The sequence below is a fragment of the Physeter macrocephalus genome, chromosome 2, assembly GCF_002837175.3.
Source record: "Physeter macrocephalus isolate SW-GA chromosome 2, ASM283717v5, whole genome shotgun sequence".
Taxonomy (NCBI): domain Eukaryota; kingdom Metazoa; phylum Chordata; class Mammalia; order Artiodactyla; family Physeteridae; genus Physeter; species Physeter macrocephalus.
In genome coordinates this window covers 55403654-55424677 of record NC_041215.1, presented here as the reverse complement: position 1 = coordinate 55424677, position 21024 = coordinate 55403654, and the positions used below count along the sequence as shown (strand labels likewise).

The window sequence follows — 21024 nt, the reverse complement described above, 5'->3', positions numbered from 1 at the left end:
GACAGATGAATGGATAAAGAAGATGTGGCACATATATACAATGGAATATTACTCAGCCATAAAAAGAAACAAAATTGAACTATTTGTAGTGAGGTGGATGGACCTAGAGTCTGTCATACAGAGTGAAGTAAGTCAGAAAAAGAAAAACAAATATCATATGCTAACACATATATATGGAATCTAATTGAAAAAAAAAGGTCATTAAGAACCTAGGGGCCAGATGGGAACAAAAACGCAGACCTACTAGAGAATGGACTTGAGGACACAGGGAGGGGGAAGAGTAAGCTGGGACAAAGTGAGAGAGTGGCATCGACATATGTACAGTACCAAATGTAAAACCGATAGCTAGTGGGAAGCAGCCGCATAGAACAGGGAGATCAGCTCGGTGCTTTGTGATCACCTAAAGGGGTGGGAAAGGGTGGGTAGGAGGGAGGGAGACGCAAGAGGGAAGTGATATGGGGATATATGTATATGTATTACTGATACACTTTGTTATAAAGCAGAAAGTAACACCTTTGTAAAGCAATTACACTCCAATAAAGATGTAAAAAAAATAAAAAATAAAAAAAGAGTGTAGGGTGTTAGGTGAACAAGTGATTAAAGCTCACCTAAATAGAAAAGAGGTGCGCAAAGTCTGGATGATTAAAATCAATGAGAACTTATATGGTAAGTCAGCTCATTAGCTCAGGGATCGAAATGCAGAAGAAATATGATTGTAATTCTGATCATAACTTTGCTGTATCATTTCTCAGCAACTAAAGTATTTTAAAGATACAATATGTATCTTTAGAAGTCAAATGACATGGATATGGAATAATCTATCAGGTGAAAAAAAGGCAAGAATCATTTGGAAAGTGATAAAAATCAATGAAAGTTTTCCAAGATGCTAAGAAGATACGTTCATTTATTAGGAAGAAAAGAAATTTCTATGTTAAATCAAATGTCAGATTTCATGTTTGTAAGAACAAATAGTTTAATCATGATAACTATATTTTTTTTGCTGAAATAGTATTGTTAAATACTCTATGGAAACCTAAAAATACTGGTAATAACAACAAGTGTTTGGTGATATTAAAACTCGTTAAAACTTTAACTAAATTATATAGTATTCTGAAGAGGATGTAGGAAAAAAATAAGGGAAGTAGTCATATACAGAAATGTAGTGAATTAGAGTGCACGCCCCAATCAACAGTGGCAGTGCAATAATATGGGTAACTGTGGCCAGATAGTCTGATTATTCAAGAGAAACCAGAGATTTGGATTTTAATGCAAAATCTCCCCGTTTTGAAAGATTATGTGATACAGATGATACAAGCCTGCTGGCTGAATCTGGCCTGTAGGACAGTCGTTTGCAAACCAAGTATAAAGGAATGCTATTTTGGTTATCTATGGCTGATTTACATTTTTAGTGCAGAAAGAAAATGTTTCAAACACTTTGGTCCTATTTTCTCATGTCAATCTTATTAATACCATTCTTTTTTTAAAGTAAATTTACAAATGAAAATATAAAATTGTAATATCGTTTTATCCATTTCTAAATGTCTTGACACTGGGAAGGAGGCAGAAGAGAAAAGAGAAGATATATGTGCATCTGAACTTGGCAATATTTAGTGAAGAACCGTTATCATCTCAAAGATACACAACTGCAATCCAGACTACTTTTTCTGCTTTCCTTTAGGTTTCTCTTAGTTATTCAGAAAGACAGAGTGCTGAAAACTGAGCTGTCTATTTGTTTCAAGAGCAGATGGGAAAAGTAGCTACTCTCAAATGTAATTAAAATGTGAGGCCTCCATTTAGTATTTATTTTTCTTTTTAAGCTTCAGATTTTAGGATTAAGCAACTTTAATCAAGAGAAGAAGGACCAGACAGCTGCTGCAGCCTCAGTCCACTGCTTATGTCTCTGCCCGGAGAATGCTATAACAACAAACAATTACAGCAAACAATCAACTCTATCTTTTGTCAAAGCTATGAGAAAAACTCAATCATATATTGTTGGGGGGAGTCCAGTGAAGGTGTAAAAGCTTCAAAATGGAGAGCAACTAGCCATTTTATTTTATTTATTAAAATAAAAATATATTTACTATTTTATACCCTGATTATGGTGGTTGTGACACAAATCTACATATGTGTTAAAATTTATAGTACGGGACATCAAAAAGAAAAAAGTCAGTTTCACTGTATGATAATAAGAAAACAAAGCAAGTGAGCCTAGCACGTGGGCATCAGGGTTGTAGACATTTTCAGGTTGATAATCATAGTACCTTAAAGGTGGGCAATGCTGACAATTCCCATCCATTATCTCATCTAATTTCATAATCACCCAATTAAGACAGAGCCTGGTCTCCAATTTTTGCAGAGGAGTACACCAAGGCTCCGTGAGAGGGGAAATGACTTGCCCAAACCCGCATGGCCAGGGAGTAAAGAAGCCCGGACCAAATCCAGGCTGTCTGCACAACTCCAACAGGCTTCATCCCCGATGCCTCTACTCTCTTGTTGTTTTGCGGTGGTTGAAACAATAACCTTATTTTTAAAAGAATGCACTTATTCTTTCACCCCGTAAATCCTACTTTGGAAATTTATCCTATAGATACCCTACACATGTACAAATAACAATATTCACATTTTTTAAACTGTAGCAGTGGTTATATCAGTAAAAGACTGAATACAACTCAAATCTTCCTCTATGAAGGGCTAACTAAATGAACTGTGGCAAGTACTTCCAATGGAATACCATGAATGGTATTCTAAACAAGAATGAAGAAGCTCTCTATGTAGTGATATGAAAACAAAAACGAAAACAAAACTCCAAGATAAACTGTTCAGTAAAAAAAGCAAAGCACAAAACAGTATATGTAGTACGCTACCATTTGTGTAAGAAAGGTAAGAATCTTTCTGTCTATGTTGTTGTGTTTGTGCATATAAACAGATACCAGAAGGATACATAAGAAACCAGTAATAGCTTTGACCAGAAGGGGGTGATGGTGGGAGCAGATGGGAAACAGGATTGAAAGTAAGATTCTCAGTGAATACTTTTTCATACTGCTTTGTTTTTTGAACCATACGTGGAAAGTTAAGAAAGGGGTTCAAAGGAGCTGAGTGGAACTACAAGTTTACGTGCTAACCTTTTACTGGGCTTCCAGGAACTGAAATTTTAGTTTAACGTTTATCCTGCTCTGGTAACGACAAAGCATGTTCCACTTAGAGTAGTTTCTGCTACATTTGAGTCCGGAGAAGGAAGGGAAAAGCTGTATTGGAGACTTAGGTGGGGAACACATTTCTTGTGACTTAAAATAGAGCCATTGGGACATCCCTGGTGGTGCAGTGGTTAAGAATCTGCCTGCCAATGCAGGGGACACGGGTTCGAGCCCTGGTCTGGGAAGATCCCATGTGCTGCAGAGCAACTAAGCCCGTGCGCCACAGCTACTGAGCCTGCACTCTAGAGCCCATGAGTCACAACTACTGAGCCCGCGTGCCACAACTACTGAAGCCCGTGCGCCTAGAGCCCGTGTTCTGCAACAAGAGAAGCCACCGCAATGAGAAGCCCACACACCGCAACGAAGAGTAGCCCCTGCTCACCTCAACTAGAGGAAGCCCACACACAACAATGAAGACCCAATGCAGCCAAAAAAAAAAAAAAAAAAAAAAAAAAAAGAGGCATCAGCTAAGGATAAACAGCTCACTTCTTAGAGTTCGGCATAGTCCACTAAAGGTATGTAGTATTTTAGCTGAATAGGGAAGGAAATGCCTGCTCAGCTGACTCCAGAACTAAAATTAGGATTCCTTTATTGCTTTTCCAAATTGCTAAGAACTAAATATTGTATGCTGTGTTTGAAAGAGCAAAGGATTCTAAAACTTTGGTCTCAGCAGTTAAACTGTCAAATATAAACACTAGATAATGTATATCACTGCCATCCCCTAACAATCATTCTTCATAGACTCCTCTCTGAGAGTTTATCCTTATTACAAAAGTACAGGATGGACTGCAAATGAAACAAACTTTACAGGCTCAGGGTAACCTGCTTTCCATATGAGCTCCATAAAGCCACTGTAAGGAAGGCAAGCAATCACAGCTTATATTTCTACAGTGATTTACAGTTTACAGACTGCATTCTCATAACTTATTTAACCTTTACAAACACGCTGGTATGTGGGTATTATTATCTCTGTTTAAGAAATTAAGAAACTGAGGTTCAGAGAGGTGATGTTGTTGGATAAAATCCCACCTCCAGGGGGCTTCCCTGGCGGCGCAGTGGTTGAGAATCTGCCTGCCAATGCAGGGGACACGGGTTCGAGCCCTGGTCTGGGAAGATCCCAAATGCCGCGGAGCAACTGGGCCCGTGAGCCACAACTACTGAGCCTGCGCGTCTGGAGCCTGTGCTCCGCAACAAGAGAGGTCGTGACAGTGAGAGGCCTGCACACCGTGATAAAGAGTGGCCCCCACTTGCCACAACTAGAGAAAGCCCTCACACAGAAACGAAGACCCAACACAGCCAAAAATAAATAAATAAATTAAAAAAAAAAAATCCCACCTCCAGGGACTGGCAGATTCCAGATGTGTACCCAGATCTTCTGATTCTGAGCTCAAATGATTTTCTATTATCGCACAGTTATATATAATTATCAATGCCTGTCATAAATACACACCTGATTAGTTTAGATATAACTAATGACAGGTATATCTGATGAGATGATTAAGTCTTAAAGTCAGTCTGTAAGGAAAAAATATCCAGTAGTCAAAATTACCTTTGAAGATAATTTAAATCACCCATAAGGTATAAACATAATATCGGGGGGTTAACAATCTTGGTAATACTTAATTTCAAAGTACAAATCAATATATCGCATTTACTAGGGTATATACCTAAATATAATTTTATACATGTGTTATTTACATATATTTCACAAAAGAGAATGGCTCTAGGTGAATTTATACAATTTAATGTGCATATCATGAACTTCACTGTAAAAATAATAACTAGCATTCATTGAGGGCTTACTACAAGTCATATATTATACTAGTGTTTTATATACTAACATATTTAATCCTTTACATGTCTATGAGGTAGATACAAACTCATAAATACAGATGAAGAAACAAAAGTCTTCGAAAAGTTGAGTCACACAGGGAGTGAATACCAATTGACATGATTTGAACCCATTCACTTTGAGTCTAGAAATTATGCCTGTAGAATATGAATTGGTGTTCATTTTCTTGTTCTGGTGCACCACATCTATGGCATTAAATAAGGCAGCAGAATGAATCTTATATATATATCAAAGATGAAGGGTTTGACAAAGATTCATATCCTAACTTCCAAATTCTTACATAAAAACTATACTGATAGGACTTCTGGTCAAGATGGCAGTGGGAGTACACATTTTAGAGACTTCTCTGTTTCAGATACTTAGTAATAACAGATAAGAGAACATAGTAAAAAATATAATTGTATAAAAATAAAAATTGATATGTAACAGAACACAAAGTAGTAAGCAAGGTTGACAGCATAGACTTGTTTGGTTCCAGGTTTGGTAGCAGTCAGAGGCACCAGGGGTTAGATACTGCATGGGGGTGGGGATAAAAATAACTACCCGGCAAAAGACTTGAGCCAGTCTCAGTGCATGATACCTATACTGAGGAATGACTCCCCAAACTATGAAAAGAGGATGAAAAAATTTCTTAGAACTAAAGGTTATAAAAACGCAGGAGTCCAGAGGACACTAAGTCTACTTCCTAAAACACAGGCCAAGCCACATACTGACTCAGTGATAAAGCAGAAAAACACAGAGATAGAGAGAAAAGTTTCCCTTCAATATGAACCTGCTAATTTCCAAAGTACATGAGGCAAATTAAAGCCAAGAAAAAAAGTCAACAACCTCAACAATTAGGAGAGTATGATGTCTTCTTTGGAGAAATGTCTATTTAGGTCTTCTGCCCATTTTTTGATTGGGTTGTTTGTTTTTTTGATATTGAGCTGAATGAGCTGTTTGTAAATTTTGGAGATTAATCCCTTGTTGGTCGCATTGTTTGCAAATATTTTCTCCCATTCTGTAGATTGTCTTTTTGCTTTGTTTATGGTTTCCTTTGCTTGCAAAAGCTTTTGAGTTTAATTAGGTCCCATTTGTTTATTTTTGTTTTTATTTTCATTACTCTAGGAGGTGGATCAAAAAAGATCTTGCTGTGATTTATGTCAAAGAGTGTTCTGCCTATGTTTTCCTCTAAGAGTTTTATAGTGTCTGGCCTTACATTTAGGTCTTTAACCCATTTTGAGTTTATTTTTGTGTATGGTGTTAGGGTGTGTTCTAATTTCATTCTTTTTTTAAAAAAATTTATTTATTTTACTCCTTAATTTTCCTTATTTTTTAAATTTTATTTATTTTTTGGCTGCACCAAGTCTTAGTTGCGGCACACGGGATCTTTGTTGAGGCATGCGGGATCTTTTCGTTACGGCGTGTGGTCTGCTAGGGTTTCTCTCTAGGTGTAGTGCTTGGGCTTCTCTCGAGTTGTGGCGTGTGGGTTTTCTCTCTCGAGTTCTGGCATGCAGGACTCCAGGGCATGTGGGCTCTGTAGTTGTGGTGTGCAGGCTCCAGAGCGTGTGGGTTCTATAGTTTGCAGCATGCAGGCTGTCTCATTGAGGTGCATAAGCTCAGTGGTTGTGGTGCGTGGGCTTGCCCTGCAGCATGTGGGATCTTAGTTCCCCAACCAGGGATCAAACCCGTGTCCCCTGCCTTGGAAGGCGGATTCCTTACCACTGGACCACCTAATTTCATTCTTTTACATGTAGTTGTCCAGTTTTCCCAGCACCACTTACTGAAGAGACCGTCTTTTCTCCATTGTATGTCTTGCTTCCTTTGTCATACATTAATTGACCATAGGTGTGTAGATTTATTTCTGGGCTTTCTATTCTGTTCCATTGTTCTATATTTCTGTTTTTGTGCCAGTATCACACTGTTTTGATTACTGCAGTTTTGTAGTACAGTCTTAAGTCAGGGAGCCCGATTCCTCCAGCTCCATAGATATTTCTCCAAAGAAGACACACAGATGGCTGACAGGCACATGAAAAGATGCTCAACACTGCTAATTATTAGAGAAATGCAAATCAAAACTACAATGAGATATCACCTCACACCAGTAAGAATGGCCATCATCAAAAAGTCTACAAACAATAAATACTGGAGAGAGTGTGTAGAAAAGGGAACCGTCCTACACTGTTGGTGGGAATGTAAATTGGTACAGCCACTATGGAGAACAGTATGGAGATTCCTTAAAAAACAAAACAGAGCTACCATATGATCCAGCAATCCCACTCCTGGGCATATATTTGGACAAAACACATGCACCTCAGTGTTCACTGCAGAGCTGTTTACAATAGCCAAGACACAGAAGCAACCAAAATGTCCATTGACATATGAATGGATAAAGAAGATGTGTTATATATACACAATGGAATATTACTCACCCATTAAAAAGAATGAAATAATGCCATTTGCAGCAACATGGACCTGGAGATTATCATACTAAGTGAAGTAAGTCAGGCAGAGAAAGACAAATATCATATGATATCGCTTATATGCAAAGTCTAAAAAAAATGATACAAGTGAACTTATTTAGAAAACAGAAACAGGCTTGGAGACTTTGAAGACAAACTTATGGTTACCAGAGGGGAAAGGTGGGGAGGTGGGGAGGTGGGGTGGGGAGGGATAAATTGGGAGTTTGGGATTGACATATACACACTAGTATATGTAAAATAGATAACCAACAAGGATCTACTGTATAGCACAGGGAAGTCTACTTAATATTCTGGAATAACCTAAATGGGAAAAGAATTTGAAAAAGAATAATATATGTATATGTATAACTGAATCACTTTGCTGTACACCTGAAACTAACACAACATTGTAAATCAACTATAGTCCAATACAAAATAAAAATTTAAAAAGAGTATGTAAAGTTAAAAAAAGAAAAAAAGTATGCAAGAACAAATATATACTTGGAGGAATCAGAAAACATCTTAAAAATAAGAGTTTAAAATTCACAAAGAAATACTGAATAAACAACACCTATAAAAATAAAAAGAAAATACAAAACAAAATCAAAAGAAAAGAGTAGATGTATATGGAAAAATACAACAAAAATTCTTGGAGATGAAAATATGTTAGTTGAAAAAGAAAATCCTAGCATACAGTAGAAATTCTATACTGGATATAGTAGAAAAGACAGTAAACTGTCTTTAAACAGGATTAAGGAATTCACAAAGAGTGAGATACAGAGAGGTGAAAATTGTGAAACAGCTACTAACAGTCATGGAGGAAACAGGCTTTAACATATATCAAAACAGATATTTCAGAAATAGAATATAAAAGGCATGGCAGATAAGCAATGTTTAGACATGTGCCTGAGATATTTCTGGTACTAAATATCAATGTGATATATAAGATGGAAAGCATCATCACCATTAAATCTACAGAAAGATACATGAAAATAAATCCACACCTCAACCCCCACATAGAGCAAATGTAAAAATCAAGGTGGATAAGAAAATCTTAATACTGCTAGAGAGAAAAAAAGATTAGCTGTGGGCTTCCCTGGTGGCGCAGTGGTTGGGAGTCCACCTGCCGATGCAGGGGACACGGGTTTGTGCCCCGGTCTGGGAGGATCCCATATGCCGGGGAGCGGCTGGGCCCGTGAGCCATGGCCGCTGGGCCTGCGCGTCCGGAGGCTGTGCTCCGCAATGGGAGGGGCCGCAGCAGTGAGAGGCCCGTGTACCACAAAAAAAAAAAAAAAAAAAAAAAAAAAAAAAAAATTAGCTGTAAAGTAATAATAATTAAATAGCAGACTTCTTATTGTATCCAAAGATGCTGGAAGATATTACAGGAATATCTTCAAAGTACTGAGGGAAAAACAACTGCAACGTAAACATTTAAAACTACCTACCATTAAGTAGTAAGGACAAAATAAAGGTATTTCTAGGCCTATAAGATCTAGTTTACCTGCTAGACAAGTCTGTTGAAATAGCTACTTCTTAAAGCAAGGAGAAAACTGAACACTGAGGGAAAGCATGGGACATAAGACATAACTCTGAGCACAGAAATCAAATTAATCTTTTTAAAAATAAAACCAACAAAACACAAAGGCATTATTACAATTCTAGAAAAAATTATTAAGAAAGGTGGGAGATAAATCATGCAAAGATTGCTTAGGGAGAGGATAGAATAAATTATTTTAAAATTTATGAGAAAATACGATAGTACTTATGTATATTAAAATTTATGGGTAATGATTAAAAAGATCAAAATATAAAGTTACAGCTTCCAAACCAGGAGAGGAGAAAAAAAAAGCAGAAAAGAATATAAGTTCAACAGATAGCATGAAAGAAGGAAAAAAGGAAAGAACTATTAAACAAAACCAAAATAAAATGGTAAAAATGAGTCAAATGTGTCTATGTCTACAATAAATACAAATGCGTTAAATTAACTTCTTTAAAAATATGAGAATGGAATTAGAGAAATGAATCCAGCTTTATGATGCTCAGATGAGACACACCTAGAACCAAATGATTCAGTGGTATAAAAACAAAGAAAAGTGGAAAAGATATTCCAGGCAGCACTAGTACTTCTTTTGGCTAAGGGGTAAGAATGTAGATTTGAACAACAGAATTAATAAGTTTTTCTAGCAGCTGTATATAGAACACAGCACCAAAAAATAGAGAATTCCTTTCAATTACATATGAGACCATTGATGAAAAATGAGGACATAATAAACTTCAAAATAAGCCTCAATAAGTATCAAAGATTCAGAATCATACAGATCAGTAGTCTGATCATAATGAACTACTGATCCATGTAAAAATACAGATAAATTTCAAGTGTATTACATTAAGTGAAAGAAGACAAAATCAAAAGGCTACACATGGTATGATTATATTTATATGACAATCTGGAAGAGACACAACTATAGGGACAGAAAACAAGCCATTGGTTTCCAAGGACTGGAGTTGAGGAGAGGCATAGACTACAAAAGGGCACAAAGAAATTCTTGTGGGTGATGGAGGTTCTATAACCTCACTATGGTGGTGGGTAAATGAATATGTACATTTACCAAAGCTCAGAACTGTACACTAAAAAGGTAGTTTTACTTTGTGCAACTTATACCCTAATTAATCTGATTTCAAAACCCTGCTTAATTAATTAAAACAGTAATAAAGGTATCACTTCAGACACATTTATTAAATTAGAAAAAGCTTAAAAATCAATAAAATGTTTCAATCAAAGAAGTGTGGAAAAAAGAGTAAATATAAGTAAGAAGGGGACCTCCCTGGAGGTCCAGTGGTTAAGACTCTGCACTTCCAATGTAGGGAGCACGGGTTTGATCCCTGGTCAGGGAACTAAGGTTCTGCATGCCGCATGGCACGGCCTTAAAAATGTAAGAAGAAGGAGAGAAATGATAAAGATAACAATGTAAACCAATCTCTAGCCAGACTGATGAATAGAGCAAACAAAAGACATTATGAATGAGAAGGGGACACTATCACAGATAAGGTATGAAAAATAACAAAATATTAAAAACTTAAGGACACATTTGCTTGTATGGAGGAATTGAACAATTTATGCCTGTTTGCCTGTTTTTTTTAAAATCTGATAGAATTCAAGTAAAGGGGTAGGTTTTACAAAATGCTTCATAGTGGCATACTAAAATCAAACTTTAACGATCTATATTCCTCCTGAGGTCTCAATAGGAATCTTTTCCTTATTACGCAAATCTTATGCATCTTTTCAGTCCCAAGGCTCTGAACTTTCCATAAGTTCTTCCCATTTCTCACAGCTGCTCTCTAATTGCCTTCTCTACATGATTATTGTCCATTCAACCAGACTTTACACTTACTTTGTATTCTCAGATGGGCTTAACAAAATGCTCTATAAATACTGTGAATAACAACTGAAAATTGTTCCCGAAGAATGATGTTGAAGAAAGGAAGAGAAAATTGTTTTCTGAAGTTATAGAGCCAAGAGTAAATCAACGGAGTATATTAAAACTAGAAAAAGACAAACTTTCCCTTACCTCTTCCCTGGGTTTGAAGTTTTTGAAAGGACTAATACAAGCTTTATCAAATTCTGAACTCCTGATACTGGATACACATACAACTGCTCTTTATGATAAGAAAACAAACAAAAAAAGTCATATATATGAAAAGAAGGTGTTTGTTCTGAAGAGGCACACTAAATATTTCCCTATAAAACAGATTTATGGGGCTTCCCTGGTGGCGCAGTGGTTGAGAATCCGCCTGCCGATACAGGGGCACGGGTTCGTGCCCCGGTCCGGGAAGATCCCACATGCCGTGGAGCGGCTGGGCCCGTGAGCCATGGCCACTGAGCCTGTGTGTCCGGAGCCTGTGCTCTGCTATGGGAGAGGCCACAACAGTGAGAGGCCCGCGTACCACAAAAAAAAAAAAAAAAAAAAAAAAGGGATACAAACAGATTTATGTCAAGAAAGAGAATATCATTTCACAAAAATCTCCTAGATGGTAACTAAAGTCAATGCATAATTCTCGACTGGAAACTGGACTGGAGAAAAAATTTACTATAATAGGACAGTATTGAAATAACTGGCAAAATTTGAATATACACTGTATATTTAGATAACAGTACTGCATCAATGTTAAATTTAAATTTTCTGATTTCAATAACTATTTTAAGTCATGTAAAAGAATGTCCCTACTTTAGGAGATATTACTGAAGTAACTATTTAGACAAAAGTCAAGGTCTGTAATTTAACCTCAAATGGTTTAGCCAAATAATGATAAGTGATTCATGGATATGACAAGACATAAACCAAATATGGCAAATGTGAAAAACACTGATCTAGGTGAAGAGTATAATGATATTAATTAAACTATTCTTCCAAATTTTCTGTAGGTTTGAGATTTTTCAAAGTAAAAATTTTTTAAATACTCAAATAATAAATAGTTAAAAAATAACAATTTTTTAAAAATTAAAAAAAATTTTAAAATTAAAAAAAATTTTTAAATTTGTTTAAAAACAAATATATAACTATTCAAGAAATATTTCAAATTAAAATAGAAAGTTTATAACTATGAAAAATATGAAATCAGTAAATATTGCTTTTAAATAAAAACATGATCACCAAATTTATAAAAAGCAATAAATGTTGCAAGCAGCAAATAGGTGAATTTAGAAGACTGTTTTAGAAGACTATTCTCCTAGAATTCAAACTAAAAGGGAAAAGAAATAAAAAGTAAAGAGAAAGTGATTCCGAGGATATGATGGTTAATTTTATGTCAACTTGGTTGCTCTCTAGTGCACAGTGGTCTGATCAAACACCAGTCTAGATATTCCTGTGAAGCTAATTTTTAGATGTAATCAACATGTAAAATCAATAGATGCTGGACTTCCCTGGTGGTCCAGTGGTTAAGAATCCACCTTCTAATGCTGGGGACATGCGTTCGGTCTCTGGTGGGGGAACTAAGATCCCACATGCCATGGGGCAACTAACCCATGCACCACAACTACAGGGCCCCCCACGCACTCTAGAGCCTGCACGCCACAACTAGAGAGCCTGTGCACTGCAACTACTGAGCCTGCACACTCTGGACCCCATGTGCCACAACTAAAGAGAAGCCCGCGTGCCGCAATGAAGGATCCCATGTGCCACAACTAAGACCCCACACAGCCAAATTAATTAATTAATTAATTAATGAAAAAAATCAATAGATGTTGAGTAAAGCAGTTAACTGGTAATGTGGGTGGGTCTCATCAAATCACTTGAAGGCATTTAGAGGAAAGACTGAGGTCCTCCAAGTAGAAATGAATTCTGTCTACAGACTGCTTTGGGATGCAAGACTACAACATCAACTCCTGCTGGAATTTTCAGACTGAAATCTGCCTACAGAGTTCAGACTTGCCTGCCAGCTGCCAAAACTGCACAAACCAATTCCTTAAAATAAATCTCTTTATATACATAAAATAATCTCATTATATATACAGATATGTGTACATTCATACATATGGCATGTATACACATACATATATCCCATTGGTTCTCTGGAGAACCCGCATACAGAGGACAAATCTAAGAGGTCCAATATAATAAGAATTTGAGTGGGAGAAAAGATAGTAGATGGGAGGGGAGCAATCAAATAAATAATACTAGAAATTTTCCTGAGATAAAGGAGAATATGAATTTTCACAGTAAAAGGGCTTACTCAAACTTACACAAAGAAGTCTTGCTCATAGAAAACCCTGGTGATACATTTAAATCTAAAGAATTTAAATAATAAAGGAAAGACAAAACCCTATATGGGTTTCAAGCAGAAAAAAACATGTCATCTAAAATGAAATATATCAGATTGACACTAGACTTCTCTCATACCATATGTAATAGAAGGCAGTGGACCATAATCAATTTTTAAAAGTAAAAGATTTCTGCCCAAGAATCTAAAACTAGCCTAGCTCTATTGTTCATTTTCAAAGACACAAAAGTATTTCACAGTCATGCAAGGATTCAGAAACTTACCATCCATCATAAAAACAAATGAATTTAAGAAATGCAAAATATTTAATAATGAAGAAGTATCACCAAAAAACTATTAAAGCTTTGGATTATATGCCCAAGTTAACATGGGTCTAAGCCAAAGAACATGTTAAAATAATCATTTAACAAAATTTAAGTAATGTAAAAAAGATAACGTTGATCTAAAGCTAAAAGTCAAGATTATCACAACAGAAAAGTGGTATGTGTGCATGTGCACACGCACTTGTGTGTGTGTTTGTGGCGAGGGTAAGAATGGGAGGAAGTAAAATGTTAAATCTCTCATTGTACATGAGGGGGAACTATTACATAATTTTATTCATGACCTTGAAAGAAGAATAAAGCACTAGTAGAGTAAAAATATAATGTAAAACTTCTAAGTGGGAACTAGAATAAAGAAAGATCAAGAACAACTCAGCAGATATAGCAAAATATAGGAAGAGAAAAAGAAAAGAGCAAACCAAAAAAAAAAAACAATCCAAAAAGAGATGCAAAAATCCTCAACAAAATATCAGCAAACCAAATTCAATAATATATTAAAAGGGTAATATAGCATGATCAAGTGGAATTTATCCTAGGAATGAAAGAATGGTTCAATATCCAAGTCAATCAATGTGATACACCACAATAACAAATTGAAGAATAAAAATCATATGACCATCTCAATAGATGTAGAAAAAATTTCTGACAAAATTCAATATCCATTTATGATAAAAACTCTCAACAAAGTGGGGAGGGAAATCTACCTCAACATAGTAAAGGCCATATATGACAACCCATAGCCAACTCCATACTCAATGGTCAAAAGCTGAAAGTATTTCCTCCAAGAGCAGGAACAAGACAAGGATACTCACCCTAGACACATTATTCAGCATCCCAATAGTATTGGAAGTCCTAGTCACAGCAATCAGATAAGAAATAGAAATAATCCAAAATGCAAAGAAAGAAGTAAAACTGTCACTGTTTGCAGATGACATGATACTATACATAGAAAATCCTAAAGATGCCATCAAAAATCTAGTAGAGCTAATCAATGGATTTGGTAAAGTTGCAGAATACAAAATTAATATGCAGAAACCTGTTGCATTTCTATACACTAACAACGAACTATTGGAAAAAGAAATTAAGGAAACAATTCCATTTACAATTGCATCAAAAAGAATAAAATACCTAGGAATAAATCTGACTAAAGAGGTAAAAGACCTGTACTTGGAAAACTGTAAGACACTGATGAAAGAAATTGAAGATGACAAAAACAGATGTGGGAAGATATACTGTGTTCATAGATTGGAAGAATTAATATTGTTAAAGTGTCCATAACTACCCAAGGCAATCTACAGATTCAATGCAATTTCTTTAAAAATACCAATGGCATTTTTAACAGAAGAAATAATTTAAAACTTTGTATGAAAACACAAAAGACCCCGAATAGCCAAGAGAATCTTGAGAAAGAACAAAGCTGGATGTATCATGCTCCCTGATTTCAACCACACTACAAAGCTACAGCCATCAAAACAGTATGGTGCTGGCACAAAAACAGACACAGAGATAAATGGAACAGAATAGAGAGCCTAGAAATAAACCCACACACTTATGGTCAATGAATCTATAACAGAGGGAGCAAGAATATACATTAGGGAAAAGACAGCCTCTCCAAAAAATTATAGGCAGTAAGCTCTTTGACATCAGTCTTAGTAATATTTTTTTGGATATGTCTTCCCAGGCAAGGGAAATAAAAGCAAAAATAAACATGCAGGAATACATTAAACTAAAAAGCTTTTGCACAGTGAAGGAAACTATCAACAAAATGAAAAGGCCACCTAGTAAATGGAAGAATATATTTGCAAACAATATATCTGATGAAGAGTTAATATCCAAAATATACAAAAAACTCATACCAGTCATCATCAGAAAAACAAACCACCCAATTATAAAATGGGCAGAGGACCTGAACAGACATCTTTCCAAAGAAGACATACAGATGGCCAACAGGAACAGGAAAAGATGCTCACCATCACTAATCATTAGGGAAATGAAAATCAAAACCACAATGAGGCATCACCTCACACCTGTTAGAATGGCTATTTTCAAAAAGAGAGCAAATAAGAATCGTCGAGAATGTGGAGAAAAGGGAACTCTCATGTTCTGTTGGTGGGAATGTAAATTGGTGCAGCTACTATGAAAAACAGTATGGAGGTTCCTCAAAAAAAACTAAAAATGGAACTACCATATTGATCCAGCAATTCCACTTTTGGTTGTATATCCAAAGAAAACAAAAACACTAATCCAAAAAGTACACGCATCCCAACATTCACTGCAGCATTATTTACAAAAGCCAAGATATGGAAGCAACCTAAGTGTCCACTGACAGATAAATGGATAAAGAATATATAATGGACTATTATTTAGCCATAAAAGGAATGAAATCTTGCCATTTGCAACCACATGGATGTACACACTTATATGTGAAATCTGAAAAACAAATGAGCAAACATAACAAAGGAGAAACAGTTATAGATACAGAGAACAATCAGGTGGTTGCCAGAGGGGAGGTGGGGGTGGTGCAGAAGAAATAGGTGAGGGAGATTAAGCAAATGTCCAGTTGCAAAATAAATCAGTCATGGGTATGAAGTGTACGGTGTGGGGGATATAATCAACAACTATGAAGTATCTTTGTATGGTGACATATGGTAACTTAGACTTATTGTGATCATTTTGTAATGTATAGGAGTATCAAATAACTATGTTGTATAACGGGAACTAACAGTGTTGTAGGTCAATGACACTTCAAAAATCAAATAAATTAAAAAAAAACTCATAGAAAAAGAAATCAGATTTGTGTTTACTCGAGGCCGGGGTAGGGGTAGGGGGAATTGGATGAAGGCAATCAAAAGGTACAACCTCCCTGTTAAGTACTAGGGCTGTAATGTACAACATGATAAACATATAATTAACACTGCTATATGTTATATATGAAAACTGTTAAGAGAGTAAATCCTAAGAGTTCTCATCAGAAAGAAAAATTTTTTTTTCTTCTATTTCTTTAATTTTGTATCTATATGAGATGACAGATGTTCACTAAACTTAGTGTGATAATCATTTCATGATGTATGTAAGTCAAACCATTATGCTATACACCTTAAACTTATTCAGGGTTGTATGTCAATTATATCTAAATAAAACTGGAAGAAAAAAACAGTCTAACACTGATAAGTATATGTGATGACAGTGAACTGATCATATTTGTAAGGGACACAGGTGAATTCAAGCACTGTCACTTCCCAGGGCACATATGAGAGATATAACAAAAGAAAAAAAGAGAAATGTTTTCTACAAATAAGTGTAAAAAATAGAGAACATGGAAACAAACATATTTCTATCATAGTAACAGTGAGATCATTCAGTTCTTTGTCTAGAAAAATAAGACTCTTAGGCTAGTCTAAACAACAAAATTGATTTCTATGCTGCTTTCTTTGCTATAAGAAAGCAATTCTATGCTATATAAGAAATTATATGCTGTAAGATTCACATGTTAAAAATTTCTAAGCAAAGGTTAAAATTAAAGGAAAAGATAAAGCTATATCATGCAAATACAAACAAAAAAAGGAATACAAACAAAAAAAGGAAGAGTGGCAACATTAACAGCACATTTGGGGAAATCAAAGCAAAGGCACATTCACCGACAAAGTGAATTAAAAAAAAACTAATCAGAAGTGTAGATATACAATAAGGATATATATATATTTTATGAAGTTTTATACTACACATAACATAGCACTTAAAAAGGAAACAAAACAAAGCTATTTGAAATTCAAGGAAAACACGAAAAGATGGAAATAATTGTTTTTGGAAAACAGCTTCTCTAACACAGTCATTTACAAATCAAGCATCTACAAGTATATTAAAGGATTAACCAACATAATGGATGCACATAACTTTGTATATAACAGAAACACATTTTCTTCAAACATCCATGTAATGTTTATCAAAACTGATTATATTCTGTACTACATAGAAAACTTCACTAAACTCCAAAAATAAAAAAAATTATAGGCCAGCCACTAATCACAGGGCAATAAAACTGGAAACTACTGACTAAAGATAAAGAGTATAAGTAATACTATCTAGAGACTAAAAATCATTCTCCAAAGAGGAAATAAAAACATAAATTGCAGATTCTATGCTTTAAAAAGAACAATAAAGGCAGTCAAAAGCTCTTAAGATGTGTTTCTGCTATGAGATGATAGGTGGAACTCATATTTCTATTTACTCTCTCTTGAGATCTCATTAATATACTAGTAATGAAATACTTTTTTAAAAGGAAAAACATACAATAAGGAAAGAAAATGAAGGGCCATCTATCTGTAGAAAAGGGAGTTTAATAACTTCGGGAAGAATGAAAGTAGAAGGAGTGGTAAGTGATAAAGCAGAGTTTAGAAAGTAAAGTTGAGAAAAATCTTTAAAAAGTAGAATTACAAACACAAGGAAGGATATAGTAAGTTAAGAGTTACAGAGGACTGATTCTAAAGGGTTAACATTCAACTAAGTCTCAGAACGAGAAAAAATAAGGACATAGAAATGAAAAAAATAATCATAGAAATAACAGAAGGTAGAATGCCAGAGACAAAAAGGATATAAGACCTCAGATTTAAGGAGATCTGTATGCCAAGTACAATAGATTTAAAAAATACCTATAATTAGACATATCTTTATGAAAATTTGGACCACCAGATAAAGAGCTCTTACAGGCTTCCACAAGGAAGAAACAAGTCACATATCCATCATCTGATCAGCAACACTGAAAGAAATGGAGCAATATCTTAAATTTGTGAGAAGATGATTTTGAAATCAGATATCTAACAAACGCAGTTTTCGAACTTTTCTTTTTTTCTTTTGGCTGTGCCACACAGCTTATAGGATTTTAGTTCCCCGACTGGGGATCGAACCCAGGCTCCCAGCATTGGAAGTGAGATTCCCAACCACTGGACCACAAACGCAGTTTTCAAATATGAAAAGTTGAATAAAAAGACTTTCAGGCATACAATAATTTCCTATTACCCTTTCTTGGATGATTATTTGAGCTTGAGCATCTAGCAACAGAGAGGGAATCAAGAAAGAGGAAAACTAGGGAGTGTAAGAAATGGCAGATCCCACTCAGGAGAGTTGATTAGAGACTCAGATGTTTAAGTGTCAGACTAAAATATACTCTAGCAAATGGAAAAAAATGGAGAGACTGAAGGAAAGATGAGTGTCAAGGAAGAATATTGAGCAAAACTACATGCAAACTTACAGTTGTACATTGGCAAAATGAAATTTAGTTATAATGTATAATGGTTGAGGGTGGAGAGAATGCAAGGAAAATCCAAGCATGTTAAGGACTTGTTTTGTTAGAATATGCTGATTACCTTTATACTTTATTAGTAAACAAAAGTTTATACATATGGGCATGGGCAAAAATGAAAACAGAATACAAAATTTCTAAACCATCAAAAGAAAAACGAAAAATAAAGAAGAAAATTAGATCAGTTCAACAGAAAGCAGGAAAAAAAATAAGATGAACAAATACACAAAAAAGTAATATGTAAAAAACTAAACAATTATGGGGTGGAAAAAGTGTAAACTATGCAAGTATATCAATAGTCAGAATGCATACTAACGAATTTTATTCCTCCATTAAAAGATAAAGACTCTGGGGAAAAAAAAAAGGAAAGAAAGAGAAAGAAAGAAAGAAAGAAAACACAGGGACATACTAGTTAAAAAAGACAGTTAAATCAATATGATGGAGATGCTGAAAATCAAAGTAAAAAAGATAAACCATGAAAATGTTAACAAAAGTATGCAGGTACCAGAATAAAGTTGTTAAATTGAAGACAAAATTCATTAACTGGGACAAGAAGGATATATCAATTGATAAAAGTCAAATTCTAACCAAAAATACATAATAATCTTCACACTTTAGTCATACTTAGAAAAATATGTTCTCTCTCTATACACACATATATTTACTATTAACAACATATGTATGTGCATACACACACACACACACACACACACACAAAAATACTGTTTAATAATACAGGAGAAACAGTCTCATACTTAGAAAAATATGTTCTCTCTCTATACACACATATATTTACTATTAACAACATATGTATGTGCATACACACACACACACACACACACACACACACACACAAATACTGTTTAATAATACAGGAGAAACAGTCATATTTACAACCGTAATGGGAAACTGAATAGAGTGCTCCCATAAATCAACAATCAAGCAGTCAAAAATACATGGCAGAAAAACCAAGCTGTATCAACAGAGAATATGTATTATATTTAGATGTCCACAGAAAGCGATTATACATTAGGTCATAAAGAAAGTTTTAATAAATTCCCCAAGTAGAAATTATGCAGACCACATTATCTAAATTAAGAAATAAAACTAAATCCACAACAAAAGAATAGTTAAAACCATATCCCCTTAGAGCTTAAAAAAAAATAGAAAAAGCATTTTCCTAAATAATGCCTGTATTAAGGAGGAAATGAAAAATAAATTGTAGACTGTTTAGAAACAGTTGACCTCAGAAGAAAACGTGGAGCTTTAAATCCATTTATTAAAAAAGAAATAAAGTTTGAAATATATACACCAAGCATTTAATTCAAAAAGCCAGAAAAGAACAATAATATAAACCTAAAGAAAAGAGAAAAAAGATAGTGATAAAAATAGAAAAAAATAAAACCCCCAAAAGTGAACCCGTGTCCCCTGCATCTGCAGGCGGACTCTCAACCACTGCGCCACCAGGGAAGCCCCAAAAACTAGCTCTTTTTAAAACAGGTAGCTCTAGTGCTATTTTAATAAGTTGAATGATCTTAGAGAAAGAAGAAAAGTCTTTAAATTCATTTTATGAAACTATTATACTGTGCTATAAAATATGACAATGACAAGTCAATGAGAGAAACTGAAAACTAATCTCACTTATTTTTTAATTTAGTAAATATTTCCAGAGTATCTACTCTATGCCAGGCAATGTACCAGGAACTAAGGACAAAAACAGTAAATAAAAAGATAAATCCCTATTCTTCCTCCACAGAAACTTGATTTTAAAAATAAGCAAATCAAATATATGACCAAAGAGAGTTTACATGGGGAATATGAGATATCTATGTTGGGAAATTTAATAAAATACATTATTAAATTAATAGGTTAACCCTCCCATATGATTATTACCATAAATGACTCAAGTTATTTGATAAAGTTCACTCTCTACTTCTATTTTAAATACTCTAAGTAAATTAGAAGCTGTACACTTACCAACATTATTTTGTAAGAATTAGCCAATGCAACCAAGTGAGAAAATTATGAGATACAAATATTAGAAAAGATTTGGAATTACCATTATTTGCTAATGATAAAATTATTTACATAGGGCTTCCCTGGTGGCGCAGTGGTTGAGAGTCCGCCTGCCGATGCAGGG

The 21024-nt window shown here is 34.9% G+C and overlaps 1 protein-coding gene across 14 annotated transcripts in view; it reads right to left on the bottom strand.

Moving 5' to 3' along the window:
* The window catches only part of MBD5 (methyl-CpG binding domain protein 5), a 421526-nt gene that overhangs the window by 179354 nt on the left and 221148 nt on the right, over nucleotides 1-21024 (bottom strand). Inside the window, exon 1 of one of the 14 annotated variants that reach the window (XM_055087758.1) lies at nucleotides 4645-4694. The exons of the other annotated variants lie outside the window; for them this stretch is intronic. The gene's annotated coding sequence lies outside the window, so the exon portion shown is untranslated. Of the gene's footprint in view, nucleotides 1-4644; nucleotides 4695-21024 lie in introns of those variants that run through there. 14 annotated transcript variants of the gene reach the window in all.